This window comes from Ranitomeya variabilis, chromosome 4 (assembly GCF_051348905.1).
Source record: "Ranitomeya variabilis isolate aRanVar5 chromosome 4, aRanVar5.hap1, whole genome shotgun sequence".
In the NCBI taxonomy this organism is placed as follows: domain Eukaryota; kingdom Metazoa; phylum Chordata; class Amphibia; order Anura; family Dendrobatidae; genus Ranitomeya; species Ranitomeya variabilis.
Window position 1 is genome coordinate 197,356,746 of NC_135235.1, and position 20,721 is coordinate 197,377,466.

At 43.5% G+C, this 20,721-nt stretch overlaps 1 protein-coding gene across 2 annotated transcripts in view; it reads left to right on the forward strand.

Annotated features, from left to right (window-relative positions):
- The first annotated feature begins 676 nt into the window (after positions 1–676).
- Positions 677–20,721, forward strand: part of LOC143770190 (synaptotagmin-1-like) — a 261,510-nt gene continuing 241,465 nt past the window's right edge. Inside the window, exon 1 of one of the 2 annotated variants that reach the window (XM_077259562.1) lies at positions 677–1,066. The gene's annotated coding sequence lies outside the window, so the exon portion shown is untranslated. The remainder of the gene's footprint in view (positions 1,067–20,721) is intronic. The other variant, XM_077259563.1, reaches the window with a different exon arrangement.

Here is a 20,721-nt window from a genome sequence, read left to right on the forward strand (position 1 = left end):
CGATGATTTACCCAACTACATTCAGTGCGACAGAACATTCCTCAGACGACTATTAATAACATCACAGGATTTCTGCACGTGACGTTCTTACTCCAAACTGAACAGATCGAGATGTTTTGAAAATTTTGTTTCCATTCTTTCATCATTTATACATCATTAACAAGTTTCCATCCTGTGATTTCCACGACTTTCCCTTTTTGGCGTTGCAATTTCAAAGCTGATGAGTGCATAGAAAGCACAGATGTGTTTCTTACTTTTCCTTTTGGTTCAGTTTAGGTGACATTAGATAAGAATTTTTGAAGAAATAAAATTGTGTTATGAGATTATAAAATTTTTCCACCCAAAATGTGATCATCTCCCGACACTTATCTTGGGATATCTCGAGCCAAGAGAAAGGTAACTGGACTCATGAGTGGCAGATCTCATTTTTTGTCTTTTAACTCTAGAGTTGCATTATTTTTGTCTTCTTATATGTTACTCTGAATATTTCAATGAATTGATAAAAAAAAGTCAAACTCAGCTAAAAATATGGAATTCACTATAGTGTGTAATAAATGGCATACTGGGCTCTACTACATCTGAAAAGACAGCTGTGCTTCATCTGCTGGGCAGGAGGTGTCTGGACTATGCAGGTCTGCAGGATGAATACATGAGGTGTAGCAGGGTATGTGCACACACAATGCAGGCAAGTTGTTAGCAACAGTTTGCATTAGGAGGTGACAGCTTCCTCCATCCTCACCACCCTGCCTGTTGCAGACAGATGGAAGAGTCCTTCTGATAAAGAAGATTCCTGGCTGTGGATGTGTTTGTCTCCACCCCCCAGGCTTGCTGGGGCTCCACCTTAGCCAAACAACTCTGTTCTCACTGCTCTGTTCAGCACTGAGCTGTGGACAGCTCCCTCCACCAACACAAAGGAGAGCAGTCAGCACTGGGAGTGCTGGACAAAGGCAAAGGCACAGGCTTCAGGCTTTGGGTTCACTTTCTCCTGTCTTCCCTGTCCTTGCTTTGACTTGCTGATTAGCTTGGAAGAAGAACAAAAGAACTTAGAAGGAAAGGCTGAGAACAGGTAAGGAGATCTCCTCATACCCCACAGCTATACTAGGCAGGAATATGTTTCTGATTTACAGTCATTTTGGTTTGCAAAAAAAAGACACTTGTGGCATTGACACAATGGAAGAATTCTATATAAACCACATATCGCTATGGCACCAATGTATGGAGTCCAGCCGCCTTCTTCTTCTCCTCCTTCTTCTTCTACTTCTCCTTCTTCTTCTTCTTCTTTTTATTATTATTATTCTCCTCCTCCTTCTTTGTTTTCTTGCTCTTCTTCTTTATCTTTTCCTTTATTATTATTATTATTATTCTCCTCCTCCTTCTTCTTCTCCTTCTTCTTTCCCTACTCCTCCTTTTTTTCTCCTTTTTCTTCTTCCCCTTTCTCTTCTTCTTCTTCATCTCCTTTTTCTTCTTCTTCTTCTTCACCTTCTCCTTCTTCTTTTTCTTCTTCTCCTTCCCCTTCTTCTTCTTCCCTTCTCCTTCTTCTTGTTCACCTTTTTCTTCACCTCATTCTTCCTCTTCTTCTTCTCCTTCTTCTTCATCTCCTTTTTATCCTTCTTCTTCCCTTCCCTTTATTCTTCTTCTTCTCCTACTTTTCATCTCCTTCTTCTTCTTCCCCTTCTCCTTCTTCTTCTTCCCCTTCTTATTCTTGTTCATCTCCTTCTTCCTCTTCTTCTCCTTCTCCTCTTTCTATTTATGGTATAGTGTAGGGTGTGATCTTTAACATTAACCCTTTCTTGTAACAGCAGCATTTTCTTATGTGTTTGCTCCCATGGAATTGGAATGTTTACGTTTTAGAACATCAATATTTACATTAGAGAAACAGTCGACAACTCCACATGTGGCTCTTCCAATTCTAGAACAACAGGTCTAAGCGTTTCCCTTCCAGGTGAAGATTAATGGTCATAGATTGTTATAGCTAATGAGGATTCTGAGACTTGTAGTTCTCCTTGAAGTGGAAGTCACCTTTCCCCTAAGGTGTGATGATAGATGTCTATAAATAAGGTGCCGCTGTGAAGGTGATATCAAGCTGCAATTCTTCTCACATCCCCGGATTGACAATGTGTTGATGAGTATGGCAGCATCTGATATCACTAGAGGATAACACTAGATCTGATTGTTTTCCCTTTTCTCCCATTTGCTACAATCTGGTGCTTAAGTCTCAGGAGCTGAGGATGAAGAAGAGACCTTTAAAGTTTGCTGCCTGTTGACAACATTTGCCCCCATGTGTTTTATTGCTTGTGGTCAAGTTTGCTCTATAGTTCTTGGTTTTCACAACAGGTGAATATAGCGACATCACACAATTTGCTTGTGGCCTTTACCTATCCACATCCTTCCAGAAATTCCAAACAATCCGTAAAAATAAGGCACTTTTTTTTTTCCTTGTTGGTAAAAAAATGTTTTAAGGCGTCCGCAATTTATTCAGATTATTTTGATTATAATATCATCATTTTACACAATGATTGCAGCTTCATATCAGAATCATGTTCTGCAGACATATTTCACTTATAATCATAATTAATAATTTATTATTTTTTTAATGTGTTCATAAAAAAATATTGTGAATTTTTTTTACATTAAAAGTCAAGTTGACAACCCTGTATGGTTGCACAGGTTGCACCAATGATATTTCCGCCCCTGATGGGTATTAAATGCAGAAATCCTACCGGAAAAAAAAAGATATGCATCCAGATCGCAGAAGTCACTGTTCTTTTATATCACTGCTTTCTTTTATTTCCTATGACCTGCCATAGGTATTCATTTGTTCTTGAAGGGTTAAGTGCGTCGCACCTGTGTGCATTCACCTACTGCCGCTTTCAGGTGAAGAGGGAACCAAGCAATCACTTGTTCATGAGTTGATGGTGGAAATTGCTGGCAGATACCTCGGTTATCTGATTTGTTTCCATGACTTCACTTCAATGAAAAATATACTGGTATCTCGCTACCCAAATACTGATTTGTGGTTACATAGACCTTGTGCATTATATAAACAGCCGCCATAAAGATACAATATAATTGTAGCATATACAATGTATACTATAGAATTCACTGGAGGTGGATTTATGCTTCATGCAGACAAATTCTCTGAGAAAAATGGTATTCAATCAAGGCTATTGTGATCTATAGAATATCCCCAAACCCTCTACAACCATTCATTTACACATCATGTTTCTTAGTGATCTGTCATATTAAAATATACTTTGCAGTACACAGGTAACCTAGGCTTGCTCCAAGTATTGTGTAAGAGATTTGTCAGATATTCAACTGAAGCATAAATTGTGCTGAAAATGAGTAAGATATATACAGTCATGGTCGAACGTGTTGGCACTCTTGACATTGTACCAGAAAATTACGTATTTCTCCCAGAAAATAACTACAAAGGAACGTTTTGTTATATACGTTTATTTCCTTTGTGTGTATTGGAACAATACAAAAAAAAAACAGAGAAAAAAGACTAATTGGACATCACTTTACATAAACCCCTCAAAATGGACAGGACAAAATTGTTGGCAACTTCAACTTAATATTTGGTTGCACACCCTTTGGAATAAATAACTGCAATTAATTCCTATAACCATCAACAAGCTTCTAACACCTCTCAGCTGGAATTTTGGAGCACTCTTGTTTTGCAAACTGCCTTCTCCCAACAGCAATTTTAAAATCTCTCCATAGGTGATCAATGGGATTGAGATCCGGACTCATTAATGGCCACTTCAGAACTCTCCAGAGCTTTGTTTCCATCCACCATCTTGAAGTATGTTTGGGGTCATTGTCCTACTGGAAGACCCATGACCTACGATGCAAACCCAACGTTTCTGACACTGGTCACTACATTGCGGCCCTAAATCCTTTGGTAATTTTTAGATTTCACGATGTTTTGTACACAGTCAAGGCAGCCAGTGCCAGAGGAAGAAAAACAACCTCAAAACATTTTTGAACCTCCACCATATTTGACTGTAGGCACTGGGTTCTATTCCTTGTAGGCCTCATTCCATTTTCAGTAAACAGTAGAATGATGTGCTTTAGCAAAAAGCTCTATCTTGGTCTTGTCTGTCCACAAGATGCTTTCCCAGAAGGATTTTGACTTACATACATTTTGTCTATGTCAGCAGTGGGGTCCTCCTGGATCTCTTGCCATAGCATTTCATTTCATTCAAATGTCAACGGATAGTTTGCGCTGACCCTAATGCACCCTGAGCCTACAGGACAGCTTGAATTTCTTTGGAACTTGATTGGGGCTGCTTATCCAAACTCCGGGCTACCTTTCATCAATTGTTTTCTGCCATCCACATCTAGGAAGATTAGCTACAGTGCCATGGGTTGTAAACTTCTTATGTTGCACACCCTGGACAACATCAAGATCTCTGGAGATGGAATTGCAACCTTAACATTGTTGATATGTTCCAAAATTTTGGTACTCAAGTCCTCAGACAGTTCTCTTCTCCTCTTTCTGTTCTCCATGCTTAGTGTGGCACACACAGACACACAATGCAAAGACTTAGTCAACTTCTCCCCTTTTTATCAGGTTTCAGGTGTGATTTCCATATTGCCCACACTTGTTACTTGCCACAGGTGAGTTTAAATAAGCATCACATGCTTGAAACAAAGTGTTTTATCCACAATTTTGGAAAAATGCCAGCAATTTTGTCCAGCCGATTTCTGGGGTTTTGTGTGAAATGGTGTTCAAATTGGCTTTTTTATCTGTTTTTTGCGTTGTTCCAATACACACAAAGGAAATAAACATGTGTATAACAAAACATGTGTAATTACAGTATAATTTTCTGGGAGAAATACTAAATTTTCTGGAACAATTTCAAGAGTATTTGTACACACACACACACACACACACACACACATATATATATATATATATATATATATATATATATATATATATATATATATACACTCACTGGCCACTTTATTAGGTACACCTGTCCAACTTCTTGTTAACACTTAATTTCTAATCAGCCAATCACATGGCGGCAACTCAGTGCATTTAGGCATGTAGACATGGTCAAGACAATCTCCTGGAGTTCAAACCGAGCATCAGTATGGGGAAGAAAGGTGATTTGAGTGCCTTTGAACGTGGCATGGTTGTTGGTGCCAGAAGGGCTGGTCTGAGTATTTCAGAAACTGCTGATCTACTGGGATTTTCACGCACAACCATCTCTAGGGTTTACTGAGAATGGTCCGAAAAAGAAAAAAAATCCAGTGAGCGGCAGTTCTGTGGGCGGAAATGCCTTGTTGATGCCAGAGGTCAGAGGAGAATGGGCAGACTGGTTCGAGCTGATAGAAAGGCAACAGTGACTCAAATCGCCACCCGTTACAACCAAGGTAGGCCTAAGAGCATCTCTGAACGCACAGTGCGTCGAACTTTGAGGCAGATGGGCTACAGCAGCAGAAGACCACACCGGGTACCACTCCTTTCAGCTAAGAACAGGAAACTGAGGCTACAATTTGTACAAGCTCATCGAAATTGGACAGTAGAAGATTGGAAAAACGTTGCTTGGTCTGATGAGTCTCGATTTCTGCTGCGACATTCGGATGGTAGGGTCAGAATTTGGCGTAAACAACATGAAAGCATGGATCCATCCTGCCTTGTATGGAGCATCTTTGGGATGTGCAGCCGACAAATCTGCGGCAACTGTGTGATGCCATCATGTCAATATGGACCAAAATCTCTGAGGAATGCTTCCAGCACCTTGTTGAATCTATGCCACGAAGAATTGAGGCAGTTCTGAAGGCAAAAGGGGGTCCAACCCGTTACTAGCATGGTGTACCTAATAAAGTGGCCGGTGAGTGTATATAATTGTCTAAGGGGTACTTCAGTCTGTCTGTCTGTCTATCTGTGTCAGGACTCTGAACATTCTTTATTACCTTTTTGTGCATTACTGCCCTTTTCCAAGATGGCGTCTCTGGTCTCATGTGCACTGTGTCTTCCTGCTATAAAACTCCACCCCAGCCTTCAGTCTGTGCTAGAGTATTCTGCCTTGCATCCAGCTCCTGACCTCTGGTGACTCCCTGGCTATATACCTGCTCCTGTGAACCTGTGGGGTTATCCTGCTACTCTGCTCTGAGTTCCTGCTGCATACACCAGTTCCAGTAATCCTTCATCTGCTGCTTGTGTTTACTTACATCTGCATTTGCTGGACATGCAAGCTGTTGCTGCTCTGCAAGAACCTGAGACTATTACCCAGACCTCCCTGGTTGAGCTAAGATATTATTTGAACTGCCTTATAAGCATATCTATCTGTGTTTTGGACTAAGCAAGGACTTATTCATGTCAAGTATCCTCAAGAATAATTGTGCTTCACAGACTTTCTGCGTGATTGCATTTTCCTCTGAAGTTTCCTATAGACTGCTGAGCTGCATTTGATATTTGCACCAAGTGTTGTGGACTTGAGTTTCTCTCTGCACCTGTTTGAATCACCGTGTGATAAAATAAACTTTACCACTTTTAAAAATGTGTCCTGTAGTTGTCTTGTTCCATGCAAAGAGTCTCCTGAGTTATCCCCTATAATTATTACAGGATACTCTAGCCAAAAAAAAAAAGGAGACTGCTGGAACAATGACTGCAGAAAGCAGAATAGAGCAGGTGTTTTCCATAATTAGATCACTGCTGAAAGATGTGGAAGGTCTGCAAAAGAAGTTTGGAAGCTATGAACACAATCAACAAGTGTTTGGACAGACTTTGCAGGACAAGCACCCGCATGGCAGCCCAGGAAAACAAACTTGCTGGCATAGAGTCCCAGTATGGATGGGCTTTTCAGGACATAAGCACGCAAACAGTTGCACAAGCGACAACCGCCACCAGCTAGCCCACCTAAGTTGCCCCCATTCAGATTTAATGGTGATCGCAACAAATTTCGTGGCTTTGTGAATCAATGTATGCTATATTTTGATGTGCATGCTGACCGTTTTCCTAATGATAGATCCAAAGTATTGTGTGTAATAATGCTGCTGACCGCACGAGCGCTCGCCTGGGCGAATCCGATTATTGAGTCTCGTGACCCACGGTTAAATAACTTGGATGATTTCTTGGCCGCTATGGCATTAATGTTTGATGATCCTAATCGCCGTGCAACCGCTGAATCCGCTTTATTGTCTTTACGCCAGGCAAAACGTTCTGTTATTGAGTATGCTACAGAATTCAGGAGATTAGCGGTAGATACCAATTGGGACAGTTATGCACAATTGCCTATTTTTAAAAGGGGTCTGTCTAGTATTGTAAAAGATGAACTAGCTCGCTCTGAGTCACCACAAGAGCTAGAGACGTGTACAGCATTGTGTGCGCATTAACATTCGCCTTACTGAGCGTAGGCAGGAGAAGTTTGCTGCATATAACCGTATTTCTAACTTTTCCCTTCCTTCCAAAGAGCCTGCAGGTAAAACATCTCAGGAGGTGGAGGAGGTGCCCATGCAAATTGATTCCGTTCAGAGGCGCGAGATCAATGAGCGCCGGGAGCATCGCCTTCGTGAAAGTCTATGTTTCTACTGCAGCCAGTCTGACCACTTCTTGATCAATTGTCCTAAGTGTCCAAGACGGCCTAACACGGTGCTAGCAGCAGTAGGGGAGTATGACAACTGTGATGATGAATCTGACATCTCTGAATGTAGCTTGCCTTTAAATGCTGTATTCCATTCACTTTCTATGACTTCACCCCCCAAGGAGCTTAAGGAAAAGAACTCTCACTGTTCTCTCCCTATTAAGATCCTGTGTTCAGGACAGTGGATTTCCAGTGCAGCTATGATTGACTCTGGTGCAGGTGGCAATTTCATGGATATCGCATTTGCCAAGGAACATGGTATTGAAATTCAACAAAGAGCCTCTCCAATTACCATGGAAACAGTGGATGGGTCACCTTTAATCTCTGGGCCTGTGGATCAGGAGACCGTACCCCTTGAAATTTTGTTGGAGCCTAATCATCAGGAGCAACTTTCTTTCTTGCTAATTTCTTCCCCTCATCTTCCTGTGATTTTAGACATTCCTTGGTTGCATTCTCAGAACGTAATTATCAACTGGGAGACCAAGGAGATTATCTTTCCAACAAGGAGCAACTCAGCGTTAACAGAAGCTGTCCCTGAGTCCACGGCTACGGAACAACATGTACAGGTATTTTCTTTACCTCCAGCATATAAAGAGTTCTCTTACATCTGTGACAAGAAGAATGCAGATCAGCTTCCTCCACACAGGCATTATGACTGTCCCATTGAGTTGCTTCCTGGGGCAGCTATTCCTTTTGGTAACGTATACTTTTTGGCGGCACCTGAGCTTCAAGCCTTAAAGGAGTATATTTATGAAAATCTGGCCAAAGGCTTCATACGTCCTTCTTCCTCACCAGCAGGGGCACCTATCTTTTTTGTAAAGAAGAAGGATGGGACCCTGAGACCCTGTGCTGACTATCGGGAAATCAATAAGGTAACCATACGAAACTGTTACCCTTTGCCTCTGATTCCCGAATTACTGGAAAGAGTCCGCCATTCTTAAGGTGTTCTCTAAACTGGATCTTCGTGGGGCTTATAATTTGGTGCGTATTCGTCCAGGGGATGAGTGGAAGACAGCATTCAGATGCCGGTATGGACACTTTGAATCTCTGGTGATGCCCTTCGGTCTTTGTAACGCCCCTGCAACATTTCAACACCTTGCTAATGACATTTTCAGAGATTTGTTGGACCAGTTTGTAGTGATCTATTTGGACGATATACTAATTTTTTCTGACTCTCTACAGGAACATGAAGAACATGTCAAAACTGTTTTAAGACATCTGAAAGAGAAACATCTGTATATTAAGCAGGAGAAATGTGAGTTCCATCATTCTGAGATACAGTTCGTAGGTTATATCCTCTCTCCCCAGGGGCTGAACATGGAATCTGGTAAGATTCAGGCTATCCTTGACTGGCCGGTACCCAAGAACTTTAAGGAGGACCAACGTTTTATTGGTTTTGCAAATTTCTACAGACGCTTAATTCAAAATTTTTCTGATATTGTCCGTCCCATTACTTCCTTGACAAAGAAGGAAAAGCCCTTTAAGTGGTCATCACAGGCTCAAGAAGCTTTTGAGCGGCTTAAGATCTGTTTCACATGAGCACCGCTGTTGATACACCCAGATCCAACACTTTCTTTCATTGTGGAGATGGACGCTTCTGATAATGCTTTGGGGGCTATTCTCTCCCAAAGAACTGGAGAGAAGGGTCTGCTACATCCTTGTGCTTTCTTTTCCCATAGACTAACCTCAGCAGAGAAGAATTACGACGTGGGAGACAAGGAATTGCTGGCTATTATTGCGGCTTTCAAAGAATGGAGGCATCATCTGCAAGGAGCTGCACAACAGATCATACTGCTAACTGACCATCGCAATTTAGAGTTCCTTAGATCCGCTAGATGTCTTTCTCCTCGTCAGGCACGTTGGAACTTATTATTAAATCAATTTAACTTTGTTATCTCGTACCGTCCAGGTTCTCGTAATGGGAAGTCTGATGCTTTATTCCGAATCCATGCTGCGGATTCCGTACCTGGAGCCCCGTCCAAGACCATTCTATCTGATGCCAATTTCATCGGAGTTATCCATGATCAGGACTTGTGGAAGGAGTGCAGGGAGGCCTATGACAGTAATGTATTTCTGGCCAACCCACCTGTGGATATTAATCTTGTCTTTAAAGGTGGCATGTGGTTCAGAGATCGACGTATCTATGTCCCTGAGGTCATCCGTCTGCAGATCCTCAAGTTGGTACATGACTCCCAAGATGGCTGGTCACAGGGGGGTACAGAAGACACAAGAGTTCCTGAGCCGATTCTTCTGGTGGCCAACTTGATTGAAGGATACCGAGGTCTATGTTCTCTCTTGCGAGGTGTGTGCTCGTTGCAAGACTCCTCATGTGGCACCTACGGGTCTTCTACAACCATTACCTGTTCCGTCCCGCCCTTGGGGGTCTATATCAATGGACTTTATTGTGGAGCTGCCTACATTGGGGGGCATGAATACAATCATGGTGATAGTTGATCGCCTGACTAAAGCTGCTCATTTTGTTCCATGCACCGGCCTCCCCTCAGCTAAAGATACAGTGAACTTGGTTATACAGAATGCCTTTCGGTTGCATGGGGTTCCGGATGAGATAATCTCTGACCATGGAGTGCAGTTCACTTCAAGATTCTGGAAGGGGTTTTGCTCTGCACTCAATATTAATGTCTGTCTCTCTTCCGCTTACCATCCCCAGACAAATGGTCAGACTGAGCGTACCAACCAGACGCTGGAACAATATCTAAGATGCTATGTCAGCCATCTCCAGGATGATTGGTTGGAGTTGCTGCCGTTAGCCGAATTTTCATATAACAATTCTCATAGCGCCTCCACTAAATTTACACCTTTCTTTGCCAATATGGGTTATCATCCGTGTATCTTACCTAAGTCTCCAATTAATTCTCCGGTTCCGGCAGTGGAGGAAAGGCTGACTGCGATGATGAGGCAAAATCTGCTGATAGATTCCGTAAACCTGCACCCATGCTGAAGGTAGGAGATTCCGTGTGGTTAGCAACTAAGAATCTGAAGTTAAACGTTCCTTCACAAAAACTTGGACAGAAATTCATTGGCCCTTTCAAAATCAACGGTATTGTGAGCTCTGTGGCCTGCCGGCTGAAGCTGCCTAGGACAATGAAGGTACACCCAGTTTTTCATGTATCTTTACTAAAGCCTGTATCTCCTAATACCTTCCAGGGACGTGTTGTGCCACCTCCTGCAGCCTGTGGTGATTGATGTGCAAGAACAATTTGTGGTGGAGGAAATTGTTGATTCCAGGATTCGCAGGAATCGGCTCCAATATCTGATAAGATGGCAGGGATATCCCCCTGAGGAAGACTCTTGGTAACCTGTGGAAAACATCAATGCCCAACAGAAGATTTCTTGTTTTCATCAGAGATTCCCTCCAGGATCGTCCTAAGGCCGCTTCTAAGGACTCTGAACATTTGTTATTACCTTTTTGTGCATTACTGCCCTTTTCCAAGATGGCGTCTTTGGTCTAATGTGCACTGTGTCTTCCTGCTATAAAACTCCACCCCAGCCTTCAGTCTGTGCTAGAGTATTCTGCCTTGCATCCAGCTCCTGACCTCTTGTGACTCCCTGGCTATATACCTGCTCCTGTGAACCTGTGGGGTTATCCTGCTACTCTGCTCTGAGTTCCTGCTGCATACACCAGTTCCAGTAATCCTCCTTCATCTGCTGCTCATGTTTACTTCCATCTGCATTTGCTGGACATGCAAGCTGTTGCTGCTCTGCAAGAACCTGAAACTATTACCCAGACCTCCCTGGTTGAGCTAAGATATTATTTGAACTGCCTTATAAGCATATCTATCTGTGTTTTGGACTAAGCAAGGACTTATTCATGTCAAGTATCCTCAAGAATAATTGTGCTTCATAGACTTTCTGCGTGATTGCATTTTCCTCTGAAGTTTCCTATAGACTGCTGAGCTGCATTTGACATTTGCACCAAGTGTTGTGGACTTGAGTTTCTCTCTGCACCTGTTTGAATCACCGTGTGCTAAAATAAACTTTACCACTTTTAAAACTGTGTCCTGTAGTTGTCTTGTTCCACGCAAAGAGTCTCCTGAGTTATCCCCTATAATTATTACAATCTGTCTGTCTGTCTGCAACTTCCGTAACGGAAATCCCACGTCGCTGATTGGTCTCGCCAGGTGCCTGTCATGGCTGCTGCGACCAATCAGCGATGGGCACAGTCGGATTAGTCCCTCCCTACTGCCCTGCAGTCAGTGCCTGGCGCCTGCTCCATACTCCCCTCCAGTCACCGCTCACACAGGGTTAATGCCAGCGGTAACGGACCGCGTTATGCCACGGTGTAACGCACTCCGTTAATGCTGCTATTAACCCTGTGTGACCAACTTTTTACTATTGATGCTGCGTATGCAGCATCAATAGTAAAAAATCTAATGTTACAAATAACAATAATAAAAAAATAAAGGTTATTCTCACCTTCCGACGCACGCGCTGTCCTTGGCAGTGCAAGCGGCAGGTTCCGGTGCCAAGGATGCTATGCTGCGAGAAGGACCTGCCATGACGTTGCGGTCATGTGACCGTGACGTCATCACAGGTCCTGCGCTCATACCAACCCTGGGACCGGAAGCTGCCGCGTGCACCGCACACAGGCGCCAGAACTTCAAGGGGCCTTCGGAAGGTGAGTATATGTTTATTTTTTATTTTAAGTCTTTCTTAACCACGCATATAGTGCCCACATTGCTATATACTACGTGGGCTGTGTTACATACTGCGTGGGCTCTGTTATATACTACATCTCTGTGCTATATACTATGTAGCTGGGCAATATACAACGTGACTGTCCAATATACTACGTAGCTGTGCAATACACTACATGACTGTGTTATATACTACGTGGCTGTGCAATATACTACGTGCCTGTGCAATATACTACGTGGCTCTAAAATGTACTGCGTGGCTATGTTATATACTTCGTGGCTGTGTTATATACTACGTGGCTCTGCTATATACTGCGTACGCTGTGTTACATACTACGTAGCTATGTTATATACTACGTCGGTTGTGTTATATACTAAGTCACTGTGCAATATAGTACATAGCCTGTGCTATATACTACCTACATATTCTAGAATACCCGATGCGTTAGAATCGGGCCACCATCTAGTATATATATATATATATATATATATATATATATATATATATTGGCACTATATTCTATATTATATATGGTTCAGGGTGAATATCAGTCAATCACAAAGCAATATAAATATAAGATGTGTGGAGAATATCTAAAAAAAATAGTAACTATTCACTTTTAAGCTGTATAGAGTATACCATTTGTGAATGATAGTCATTAGGGTAGGTCTGGTGTCTAATTGCTTAACGGATATTAGAAATTTCAAGATTTTTTTAATAAAAATGTAATATTTGAACTGAACCAAATATGATCTAGTACTTGAAAGGGGAATCGCTTTTTTAGACCTCTTATCTATTAGACAGAGCGGAAAGTGGCTACAAGGTGGGCCTCTCACACTGACGGACCTAACATACATTATTTAGATAGACCATATATTTAAATTAAGAACTTAAAGTGACAAGTGTGCAATGCATAATCTCTAGGTGACCTGGGACTTAATTCCCAGTGATGGGATAGTACGTCATATGCAATCAGCCACGCTCACAGGGGAACGCGGCTGGGTGTCAGCTGACTATCGCTGCTGACATCCGGCACTATGTGCCAGGAGTGGTCACGGACCGCTCCTCGCACATTAACCCCCAGAACACTGAGATCAAACATGATCACAGCGTTCTGGGGGCATAGGGAAGCATTGCACAGGGAGGGGACTCACTGCGGGCTTCCCTGAGACCCTCGGAGCAACATGATGTGCTCACCTTGTACCGAGCGTCTCCTCCCTGCAGGCCCTAGATCCAAAATGGCCGCAGGGCTACTTCCTTGTCCTGCAGGGAGGTGGCTTACCAGCGCCTGCTCAGAGCAGGTGCCTGTAAGCCTGGAGCCCTGCATGTCAGATCGCTGATCTGACACAGTGCTCTGCAAAGTGTCACATCAGCGATCTGTCACTATATAGTGATGTTCCCCCTGGGATAATGTGATAATGTAAAAAAAAAAATATTTAGATGTGTAAAAAAAAAAATAATAATAATAATTCCTAAATAAAGAAAAAAAATATTGTTCCCATAAATACATTTCTTTATCTAAATAATAAAAACAATAAAAGTACACATATTTAGTATCGCCACGTCCGTAATGACCCAACCTATAAAACTGTCCCACTAGTTAACCCCTTCAGTGAACCCCGTAAAAAAAAATTTAAAAAAGAGGCAAAAAACAATGCTTTATTATCATACCGCCGAACAAAAAGTGAACACGCGATCAAAAAGACGGATATAAATAACCATGGTACCGCTGAACACGTCATCTTGTCCCACAAAAAACAAGCCACCATACAGCATCATCAGCGAAAAAATTAAAAAGTTATAGTCCTCATAATAAAGCGATGCAAAAATAATTATTTTTTCTATAAAATAGTTTTTATCGTATAAAAGCGCCAAAACATAAAAAATGATATAAATGATATGATGGTATCGCTGTAATTGTACTGACCCGAAGAATGAAACTGCTTTATCAATTTTACAAAACATGGAACGGTATAATGCCCCCACAAAAGAAATTCATGAATAGCTGGTTTTTGGTCATTCTGCCTCACAAAAATCGGAATAAAAAGCGATCAAAAAATGTCACTTGCCCGAAAATGTTACCAATAAAAACGTCAACTCGTCCCACAAAAAACAAGACCTCACATGATTCTGTGGTCCAAAATATGGAAAAATTATAGCTCTCAAAATGTGGAGACGCAAAAACTATGTTTTGCAATAAAAAGGGTCTTTCAGTGTGTGACAGCTGCCAATCATAAAAATCCGCTAAAAAACTCGCTATAAAAGTAAATCAAACCCCCCTTCATGACCCCCTTAATAAGGGAAAAATAATAAAATAAAAAAATGTATTTATTTCCATTTTCCCATTAGGATTAGGGCTAGGGTTAGAGCTAGGGTTAGGGTTAGGTTTAGGGCTAGGGCTAGGGTTAGGGCTAGGGTTAGGGCTAGGGTTAGTGTTGGGGTTAGGGTTGGGGCTAGGGTTAGGGTTGGGGCTAGGGTTAGGGCTACAGTTAGGGTTGGGGCTAAAGTTAGGGTTAGTGTTATGACCCCAATGGCGAGGGTCTCAGAGGAACGTGGAAGTCTGCAGAATACAAAAATCCAGCTCATAGGGCAGTGGTAACTGGGTTGACCATATATCTACTCCTAACGCCAACACTAGAAGTAGCCGGGGATCATTCCTACGTTGATTCTAGATGACACGCGCCAGCCGGAGAATCTAGCTACCCCTAGTAGAGGAAAACAAAGACCTTTCTTGCCTCCAGAGAAGGGGACCCCAAAGCTGGATAGAAGCCCCCCACAAATAATGACGGTGAGGTAAGAGGAAATGACAAACACAGAAATGAACCAGGTTTAGCACAGAGAGGCCCGCTTACTGATAGCAGAATAAAGAAAGGTAACTTATATGGTCAACAAAAACCCTATCAAAATCCACACTGGAAATTCAAGAACCCCCGAACCGTCTAACGGTCCGGGGGGAGAACACCAGCCCCCCTAGAGCTTCCAGCAAAGGTCAGGATATAGTTTTGGAACAAGCTGGACAAAAATACAAAACCAAAACAAATAGCAAAAAGCAAAAGGCAGACTTAGCTGAAATAACTGGAACCAGGATCAGTAGATAAGAGCACAGCAGACTAGCTCTGATAACTACGTTGCCAGGCATTGAACTGAAGGTCCAGGGAGCTTATATAGCAACACCCCTAACTAACGACCCAGGTGCGGATAAAAGGAATGACAGAAAAACCAGAGTCAAAAAACTAGTAACCACTAGAGGGAGCAAAAAGCAAATACACAACAGTACCCCCCCCTTAGTGAGGGGTCACCGAACCCTCACCACGACCACCAGGGCGATCAGGATGAGCGGCATGAAAGGCACGAACTAAATCGGCCGCATGAACATCAGAGGCGACCACCCAGGAATTATCCTCCTGACCATAGCCCTTCCACTTGACCAGGTACTGAAGCCTCCGCCTAGAGAGGCGAGAATCCAAGATCTTCTCCACCACGTACTCCAACTCGCCCTCAACCAACACCGGAGCAGGAGGCTCAGCAGAAGGAACTACAGGCACAATGTACCGCCGCAACAAGGACCTATGAAATACATTGTGAATAGCAAACGACACAGGAAGATCCAGACGAAAAGATACAGGATTAAGGATTTCCAATATCTTGTAAGGCCCAATAAAACGAGGTTTAAATTTGGGAGAGGAGACCTTCATAGGAACAAAGCGGGAAGAAAGCCATACCAAATCCCCAACGCGTAGTCGGGGACCCACACCGCGGCGGCGGTTGGCAAAGCGCTGAGCCTTCTCCTGTGACAACTTCAAGTTGTCCACCACATGATTCCAGATCTGCTGCAACCTATCCACCACAGAATCCACCCCAGGACAGTCAGAAGGCTCCACATGACCCGAAGAAAAGCGAGGATGGAAACCAGAGTTGCAGAAAAAAGGTGAAACCAAGGTGGCGGAACTAGCCCGATTATTAAGGGCAAACTCAGCCAACGGCAAGAATGTCACCCAATCGTCCTGATCAGCAGAGACAAAACACCTCAAATAAGCCTCCAAAGTCTGATTGGTTCGCTCCGTCTGTCCATTAGTCTGAGGATGGAAAGCAGACGAAAACGACAAATCAATGCCCATCCTACTACAAAAGGATCGCCAGAACCTGGAAACGAACTGGGATCCTCTGTCAGACACAATATTCTCAGGGATGCCGTGCAAACGAACCACGTTCTGGAAAAACACAGGAACCAGATCGGAAGAGGAAGGCAGCTTAGGCAAAGGAACCAAATGGACCATCTTGGAGAAGCGATCACATATCACCCAGATAACGGACATGCCCTGAGATAGCGGAAGATCAGAAATGAAATCCATGGAGATATGTGTCCAAGGTCTCTTCGGGACAGGCAAGGGCAAGAGCAAACCGCTGGCACGAGAACAGCAAGGCTTAGCTCGAGCACAAGTCCCACAGGACTGCACAAATGACCGCACATCCCTTGACAAGGAAGGCCACCAAAAGGACCTGGCCACCAGATCTCTGGTGCCAAAAATTCCCGGGTGACCTGCCAACACCGAGGAATGAACCTCGGAAATGACTCTGCTGGTCCACTTATCCGGGACAAACAGTCTGTCAGGTGGACAAGACTCAGGCCTATCAGCCTGAAATCTCTGCAACACACGTCGCAGATCCGGAGAAATAGCTGACAAGATAACTCCATCTTTAAGAATACCAACAGGATCAGCGACTCCAGGAGCATCAGGCACAAAGCTCCTAGAAAGAGCATCGGCCTTCACATTCTTTGAACCAGGTAAATACGAGACAACAAAATCAAAGCGGGAGAAAAACAATGACCAGCGGGCCTGTCTCGGATTAAGGCGTTTAGCAGACTCGAGATACATCAGATTTTTGTGATCAGTCAAGACCACCACACGATGCTTAGCACCCTCGAGCCAATGACGCCACTCCTCAAATGCCCATTTCATGGCCAACAACTCCCGATTGCCCACATCATAATTTCGCTCGGCAGGCGAAAACTTCCTAGAGAAAAAGGCACAAGGTTTCATAACAGAGCAACCAGGGCCTCTCTGCGACAAAACGGCCCCTGCCCCAATCTCCGAAGCATCCACCTCAACCTGAAAGGGAAGTGAGACGTCAGGCTGGCACAAAACAGGCGCCGAAGTAAACCGGCGTTTCAACTCCTGGAAAGCCTCCACGGCAGCAGGAGCCCAGTTAGCTACATCGGAGCCCTTCTTGGTCATATCCGTCAAAGGTTTCACAATGCTAGAAAAATTAGCGATAAAACGACGGTAGAAGTTAGCGAAGCCCAAGAACTTCTGAAGACTCTTAACTGACGAGGGCTGAGTCCAATCAAGAATAGCTCGGACCTTGACTGGGTCCATCTCCACAGCAGAAGGGGAAAAAATGAACCCCAAAAAGGGAACCTTCTGTACACCAAAGAGACACTTTGAGCCCTTGACAAACAAAGAATTTTCACGCAAAATTTTAAAGACCAACCTGACCTGCTCCACATGCGAATCCCAATTATCAGAAAAAACCAAAATATCATCCAGATAAACAATCAAAAATTTATCCAGATACTTCCGGAAAATGTCATGCATAAAGGACTGAAAAACTGAAGGCGCATTGGAGAGACCAAAAGGCATCACCAAGTACTCAAAATGACCTTCGGGCGTATTGAATGCGGTTTTCCATTCATCACCTTGCTTAATGCGCACAAGGTTGTACGCACCACGAAGGTCTATCTTGGTGAACCACTTGGCACCCTTAATCCGGGCAAACAAGTCAGACAACAGCGGTAAAGGATACTGAAATTTGACAGTGATCTTATTTAAAAGCCGATAATCAATACAAGGTCTCAAAGATCCGTCCTTTTTTGCCACAAAAAAGAATCCCGCACCAAGAGGGGAAGAAGACGGACGAATATGTCCTTTCTCCAGAGACTCCTTGATATATGAACGCATAGCGGTATGTTCAGGTACCGACAGATTAAACAGTCTTCCCTTAGGAAATTTACTGCCTGGGATCAAATCTATAGCACAGTCACAGTCCCTATGAGGAGGCAGTGCACTGGACTCAGACTCACTGAAGACGTCCTGATAATCAGACAAATACTCCGGAACTTCCGAAGGTGTAGAAGAAGCAATAGACACAGGCAGGGAATCCCCATGAATACCACGACAGCCCCAACTTGAGACTGACATAGCCTTCCAGTCCAGGACTGGATTATGGGTCTGTAACCATGGCAGCCCTAAAACAACCAAATCATGCATTTTATGTAAAACCAGGAAACGTATCACCTCGCGGTGTTCAGGAGTCATGCACATGGTAACCTGTGTCCAATACTGCGGTTTATTTGCAGCCAATGGTGTAGCATCAATACCCCTAAGAGGAATAGGATTTTCTAATGGTTCAAGAGTAAAACCACAGCGCTTAGCAAATGAGAGATCCATGAGACTCAGGGCAGCACCTGAATCTACAAACGCCATGACAGGATAAGATGACAGTGAGCAAATCAAAGTTACAGACAGAATAAATTTAGGTTGCAAATTACCAACGGTGACAGGACTAACAACCTTAGCTATACGTTTAGAGCATGCTGAGATAACATGTGTAGAATCACCACAGTAGTAACACAAGCCATTCCGGCGTCTATGAATTTTCCGCTCATTTCTAGTCAGGATTCTATCACATTGCATTAAATCAGGTGTCTGTTCAGACAACACCATGAGGGAATTTGCGGTTTTTCTATCACATTGCACCGAATTAGGTGTCTGTTCAGACAACACCATGAGGGAATTTGCGGTTTTGCGCTCCCGCAACCGCCGGTCAATTTGAATAGCCAGTGCCATAGTATCATTCAGACCTGTGGGAATGGGAAAACCCACCATAACATTCTTAATGGCTTCAGAAAGGCCATTTCTAAAATTAGCGGCCAGTGCACACTCGTTCCAATGTGTCAGCACGGACCATTTCCGAAATTTTTGGCAATACACTTCAGCCTCGTCCTGCCCCTGAGACATAGCCAGCAAGGCCTTTTCTGCCTGAATCTCAAGATTGGGTTCCTCATAAAGTAAACCGAGCGCCAGAAAAAACGCATCAAGATCAGCCAATGCCGGATCTCCTGGCTCCAGCGAAAAAGCCCAATCCTGAGGGTCGCCCCGTAAGAACGAAATAACAATTTTTACTTGCTGAGCAGAATCTCCAGATGAACAGGGTCTCAGGGACAAAAACAATTTACAATTATTCACGAAATTCCTAAACTTAAACCTGTCTCCGGAAAACAGTTCAGGAATCGGTATTTTAGGTTCTGACCTAGGATTTCTGATAACATAGTCTTGTATGCCCTGCACACGAGTAGCCAGCTGGTCCACACTTGTAATCAAGGTCTGGACATTCATGTCTGCAGCAAGCATAGCCACTCTGAGGTAAAGGGGAAGAAGAAAAAAAAAAAAAAAAAACTCAGAATCTTCTTTCTTATAATCCCTCTTCTGCAATGCATTAAACATTTAATACTGGCCTGGCAAACTGTCATGACCCCAATGGCGAGGGTCTCAGAGGAACGTGGAAGTCTGCAGAATACAAAAATCCAGCTCATAGGGCAGTGGTAACTGGGTTGACCATATATCTACTCCTAACGCCAACACTAGAAGTAGCCGGGGATCATTCCTACGTTGATTCTAGATGACACGCGCCAGCCGGAGAATCTAGCTACCCCTAGTAGAGGAAAACAAAGACCTTTCTTGCCTCCAGAGAAGGGGACCCCAAAGCTGGATAGAAGCCCCCCACAAATAATGACGGTGAGGTAAGAGGAAATGACAAACACAGAAATGAACCAGGTTTAGCACAGAGAGGCCCGCTTACTGATAGCAGAATAAAGAAAGGTAACTTATATGGTCAACAAAAACCCTATCAAAATCCACACTGGAAATTCAAGAACCCCCGAACCGTCTAACGGTCCGGGGGGAGAACACCAGCCCCCCTAGAGCTTCCAGCAAAGGTCAGGATATAGTTTTGGAACAAGCTGGACAAAAATACAAAACCAAAACAAATAGCAAAAAGCAAAAGGCAGACTTAGCTGAAATAACTGGAACCAGGATCAGTAGATAAGAGCACAGCAGACTAGCTCTGATAACTACGTTGCCAGGCATTGAACTGAAGGTCCAGGGAGCTTATATAGCAACACCCCTAACTAACGACCCAGGTGCGGATAAAAGGAATGACAGAAAAACCAGAGTCAAAAAACTAGTAACCACTAGAGGGAGCAAAAAGCAAATACACAACAGGTTAGGGCTGGGGCTAAAGTTAGGGTTAGGGTTGGGGCTAAAGTTAGGGTTAGGGCTGCAGTTAGGGTTGGGGCTAAAGTTAGGGTTAGTATTACATTTACGGTTGTGATTAGGGTTAGGGGTGTGTCAGGGTTAGGGGTGTGGTTAGGGTTATGGTTGGGATTAGGGTTAGGGGTGTG